The following is a 6,057-nucleotide window of genomic DNA, read 5'->3' as shown; positions in this document are numbered from 1 at the left end:
CCTCTGCCTTTACAAGAAACATTGGATAAGGTATGTCCTCCGGAAGATCCTATAAATTTGAATCACGAGTTGCACATTCTCGTTCGAGGTATACCCAAGAAATCTAAAGTGGTTTGGGAAAATTTGGTAGATATTAATAAAATGTATAAGGCTTTACAATGGTTGAAAGAAAATAATCCTCATTACTCAAAAATTCGTCTTCCAGCGTCATCTAATGATCTATTAAAGGATAAGTTGCAGGAAACAGAATATAGGATTGTCGATGAGGAAAGCGACAATGACGAAATAAATGAGGTGGTTGAGGAATTACCAGCATTGAATTTGTACAATGTACAGCAAAACAAAAATAATAATGATCAAACCGTTTTAAAACGTACGGCTTTTCTCACACAAATCACTGAACATTCGGATATTAACGATCAGTATACAATGTACCCAATACACGCAAAAAGAAGCGATAACGAATCTGCATTGAAGCTTTATCAAACGGTGAAAATTGAAGATTTTCCAATGGATAATCGTTATAAATATCTGGATGTCATGTGTTTCCCTGATTTATATCCTGATGGTGTCAATGGACAACGAGAAGATAGAAACTTTGCATTGCCGGAAAATTTATTTATTAGAACACGATTGATGTCGAAACATAGTAGATTCAGGTTGAATCTGCAGTATCTGTTCTTCCTTCTCAATGATGCTAACTACCGACAGTTGAAAAGTGGTATCTATTATACGATGATGGTTACTAACCCACGAGAGAGATACACTGCTGGTAGATACTTGAACGAATTAAAAGGTTACCAATTAGAATCAAATTTAATGAGTATTTTTGCAAAATTGAGAAATACGGATCAATTTTGGCAACAACCGTCCAATAATGTAAAATGCATGACTTTGCATTACGGTCCAGCGACGTGGTTTTTGACTTTGAGTCCTAGTGAATGGAAATGGTCCGATTTGGGTGAATATTTACGAGATATGAATCCCGATAAAGAGAAGTTAGGCATCAACGAACTAATCGCATACGATCCTGTAAGTACTTCTAGATTCATGTGCATAAAATTCAAAGCCATGATTGATTTTATTTGTTCGTCCGATAATCCTATAGGAAAGATTATTCATTACTTCTGGCGACTGGAATATCAACGTAGAAGTATGCAGCACATGCATTGTATGATTTGGATAAAAGATGCTCCAGTATTAGGAAAATCGCCGGATGAAGAAGTTACTACGTTTATTCAAAAATACGTAACGTGTGAAATTCCAAATGAAAATGTTTCGCCAACGTTGTACAATACGGTAATAAGTGATCAGAATCATAAACATAACTCGTATTGCATGCGTACGAAAAAAACGGAAACTAATATATACAGAAAGTGTCGGTTCGATTTTCCTCGGCCAGTTACTGAGAATTTCGTTTTAAGAGACGTTATCACTTCGATAGTCGGTAGAAAAAATTTACGCAGTAAAAGGAGATTGTACGATCTTCCTCGCAAGGAGTCGGAAAGGTTTATAAATGATTATAATCCGTCTATCAAATTAGCCTGGAAGGGAAATATGGACATACAATTTATTAGAGAAAAATCAGAGTTTTTAAACTCATATTTAACAAAATACACGACAAAGTCGGAAAAATGCAATACAGACTTTGAAGTGATAGATTCGAATAAGTCCTTGGCATCGAAACTGTGGAATTTTGCAATGCGTTCATTAAATAACAGAGAATGCGGTGCTTTAGAAGCTGCGGATACACTATTAGGGAATCCCTTGTACGGTACGGATAATGATACCATGGTCAAATGGATCGATGTTAATGAGGTGAGAAATAGAAAAGTTAAAACATTTAATGAAATTTAAGCTCTTGATGAAAATTCTACGAATATTTACTGTTTGTCACTCATCGATGATTACTAATTAACTAACTACGCTAATGTAATATTACAATGTGCGTTTCATTGCGTACGTATTAGGCAACAAATACTGAAAAATAAAGCATCGAATGCATTGACTGATGCTATCTGCGCGTATGGTGAACGTAAATATTGCAACATTCAAGCGGTTAGAAGATCTGTCGGAAAACGCTTCGAAGAACAAACACAACAAGATGTTTCGGAATTTTTTACGACTCTAATGTCGACGTATTCCGACATCAATGATGTATTAAAACTCGAATTAAAGCACGTAACTTGTTGCTCGAATGTCAAGTGTAATTACAATGTAACTAAGCTGGAAAGCAGTAGTTTGTTAATATTACCTATACATTCGACATTAAAAAGGAAAAAAGGTGTCACTCTACAAAGTTTGATTAATGTAGAATTTTCTAAATGGAAAACGATAAACGGCAATTGTAACGAATGTAAGGGCACCGTGTTGAAAAAGAAAACCGTAATCGAATCAACTTTATCCATCGTAGTAATACAGCTCAATTTATATACTTTTATAAACGGTGCTTCTAAAAAAATTATCAACAATCGAATGACCGCCGTGCCGACGAGTAATATCACGATTAATAAAAAAAAGTACAAGCTAATAAGCGCTATATTTCACGAAGGTGAAGAAATGAATCGTGGTCACTACACGTGTATGTTGAGAGCTGACACAAAATCGGAATGGTATTACTCTAATGATATGGAAGTGTTCAAGAAAAAATGGCCCAAAGGAGCACAAGGGGCATAAATATTGTTCTTAGAACAGATTAAATAATGGCGCTGTATAAAGGCTGCCGTAAACGCTACATTAAAACATCAACTGTTCTAGCGCTGTATAAAAGTTGCCGTAAGCGCCAAAATAAAATATTGGCTGCTCTGGCGCTTTATAAAAGCTGCTGTAAGCGCTGCATTAAAACGAGTGCAATAAGTTTCTAATTTGACCTAGGCTTCATGACATTTCAAAAAGTATCATCAAGAAAAAAATTATCAGACAGAAATATGTATGTCGTGTTAAAATCGGAGAGACGAAGAAAAATATATGGTTGCGTTCTCACGAGAATGGGCGATGGAGGGGCCCATTCTTTATTTTCAATATTCATACAAGAATATAAATTCATTCTGTTGCAATTGAAATAAATGTGCAATGTATCGTTAAAAGTTATTACAATTATACAAACATTTACATATATGATTAAATAAAATATATATGTATACTATAATATAATTATATATTTTATATATGAAGACGTTGCTCAAGGAAACGCTCTAGCAGAGCGTATTGCGGAGGCTCGTTCGTTTCACTGATGGAGGTCTCCCACTCGCGGCGAGAGCGACTATCGAGAAGGTCAACGGCGAGGTGCACAAAGAGATCTTCAGTACTCCCTACAGGCCGGTCGATGCTTGTCAGCGAGCTGACCGTAGTCTTGATGCCGTGGAATATTTTCCTAAGCTCAGCAGCGGATTCTCCCTTCATCTTTGGCAGGCTTAAAAAATTTGTTAAATAAGAGCGGGTTAGTAAGCGTTTATTTTCGTAGTAGTCGCTTAGAGTTTGCCAGGCTCGTTCATAATTGGCTTCGGTAGAACTGAGGTCTCTGATGAGAAGATCTGCTTCGCCCTTGACACAGCTCTTCAAGTAGTGCATTTTTTCTACAGGCTTCGTCGTCTTATCCTGGCCGATGAGGGAGACGAAGAGGTCTCGGAAGGCCGGCCAATCCTCGTATCTTCCCGTAAAGGTCGGCAGCTGGATTCGAGGTAGCGTGTTGCGAGGCGCCGATGTTGATGTTTCTGAAGTAGCAGAAGCAGCGGCGCGTTCCTTTTTCTGGAGAGTACGCCGCATCTTCAACATCAGGCCCTTGTTCACTAGGTAAGACTCTTCGCCGAGTGAAGGTATGTCCTGTTTAGCATAGACGTCATGTTTTATTTCGTCTACACGCTCAGCCAAGATATCATTCATCGCATCGAACTTCTCCCACAGTTTGTCGAGATTCAGAAGCCGGGCTTCCACCGCGCCGAGTGTGATGTTGGCCTCGCCGAGCTTCCGAAGGTTATCGTATGCGCGCGAGATTTTGCCATATAGCGCGGTGGCGTTGGTAATTATAGTTGCCGTGTCTGCCATCTCTGACACTGTCTTATTTTTCAGATGCACTGAAAAACTCTACGCTTCCGTGGCACCGGATTCACAGGAGGTTTTGGAGGATCCGGCTCGAAGGACCAAAAATAATGTGCGCGACAGGAGGCAGGATAAGGATGTCGGAAGCGAGAAGACGGCGAGGCACTACACTCGACACACACGTATCGTTTAATATAACTATATTTGAAACTAAAACAAAGAAAAATACAAGTACTGAAACCGCACAGAATTTACAAAAAGATAACTGATTAGGAGAATCCAAAAGAAATAGCCGAGTCGGTAATTAATAATTAAATGTTCCGCAAGCAACGGTAATTAAACGTGGTAAAACGAAAAAGACAAGCGATCCTTTTTCGTACAGTAGAAACACACTCTTGACGCGACGAGCAATCGGAAAAGAGCGCCGCGATCACGAGAGAGGAGGTTTTTATAGGCCCGTGTTTCTAGAATAGTCGAGAATAATTCTCTTTATTCTATCGTTCGGCTGAGGTCGAAAGAGCGTTTTGTGTAATTATTTACTTTTAGAAAAATAATCTTTTTGTTGTTAACGGGACTAAAATGTATCTCCTCTCGCGCGACCGCGGTGTTTACAATTATCGATGAGTCGACGTAAGCGCTTTCTTTTCGCAGGCGCGGGGTACGTATACGTATACCAGTGCGGCCGAGCGCTATTTTAAATAATGTTAATTTAAAATTATGCATGATGCATGTTGCATGGGGATGAAACGGCTGCATGAAATTTAACGCAATGATGTTTTAATGCTCTTAATCCTGCAGGTTTTTTAAACGTTCGAATCTCGAACAACATATATGATTAAATAAAATATATATGTATACTATAATATAATTATATATTTTATATATGTACATATATACCATATATTTCAATTATTTTGAACTGTATTGCATAAATTGTTACTTATACAAAGTTATGTGATAAGAATCGAAAATACATATATTTGTGATACTTGAATTACTAGAAAGCTGCTCTATATATCTGTACTTTAAAAAATAAGTGATATCCTAAAAAAATCATAAAAATGAAAAGGTCAGGCCATGTTCAAAAGAAGGTACTCAAAAATTTAAACGATCTAATAATAAATTATCACAAAAAGTAACTGATATGTTATTCAAGGTGCCAGTTCAAAGTGAACATACGTAAAGTGTATATTATCTAAATTTAGTAATAATATGGTGCGCAACTAAGTTCCCGCTGTTTGTCTATAGATGGCTCCAGCAGTAAGTGCTGGTCGATTTTGACATATCCAAAACGTCACGAGCCAAGCTTAGACATATGGTAAACAAACCGCTTTGACATGTTAATGATTTTGTTTTGGCGTCATATACTTTTAGTTGTGTGAAAATGTCTGATTTTGTACCAAATAATCGTCATTTGCGGGAAGTGTTGATTTTCTTATTTTATTCGAAGAAAACGGCGGCTGAAGCGCATCGAGAGCTCCAAAAAGTTTACGGAGATGCTGCTCTAAGTGAAACAACGTGCCGTGATTGGTTCCGTCGCTTCAAAGACGGTGATTTCGATGTTGACGACCGTCCGCGTGAAGGAAGGCCAAAAACCTTCGAAGACGCTGAATTGGAGGCATTGCTCGATGAGGATCCATGCCAAACGCAAGAACAGCTTGCTTCAGCATTAGGAGTTACCCGCCAAGCCATTTCCAAGCGAGCAATACGAGCAGAGGCACGAAAAAGTGATTCTACTGCATGACAACGCTCGGCCTCATGTTGCCAAACCCGTTAAAACTTACGTGGAAACGCTCAAATGGGAAGTCCTACCCCACCCGCCATATTCCCCAGATATTGCGCCGTCCGATTATTACTTGTTCCGTTCGATGGCACATGGTCTGGCTGATCAGCAGTTCCGCTCATATGAAGACATCAAAAAATGGCTTGATTCGTGGATAGCCTCAAAAGACGAATACTTTTACCGTAACGGTATTCGAGCTCTGCCAGAAAGATGGGAAAAAGTTGTGGCTAACGATG

General features: G+C 38.5%; 1 long non-coding RNA gene across 1 annotated transcript; it reads left to right on the top strand.

Moving 5' to 3' along the window:
• Positions 1 to 5,259: 5,259 nt before the first annotated feature.
• Positions 5,260 to 6,057, top strand: LOC114932931 (uncharacterized). The gene is made up of 2 exons (XR_003819986.1): positions 5,260 to 5,356; positions 5,489 to 6,057. It is a non-coding gene; the product is annotated as an uncharacterized LOC114932931 (long non-coding RNA).

The sequence above is a fragment of the Nylanderia fulva genome, unplaced genomic scaffold, assembly GCF_048542155.1.
Source record: "Nylanderia fulva isolate GAGA-0341 unplaced genomic scaffold, ASM4854215v1 Scaffold226, whole genome shotgun sequence".
Taxonomy (NCBI): domain Eukaryota; kingdom Metazoa; phylum Arthropoda; class Insecta; order Hymenoptera; family Formicidae; genus Nylanderia; species Nylanderia fulva.
This window is presented reverse-complemented; position numbering and strand designations above follow the sequence as displayed.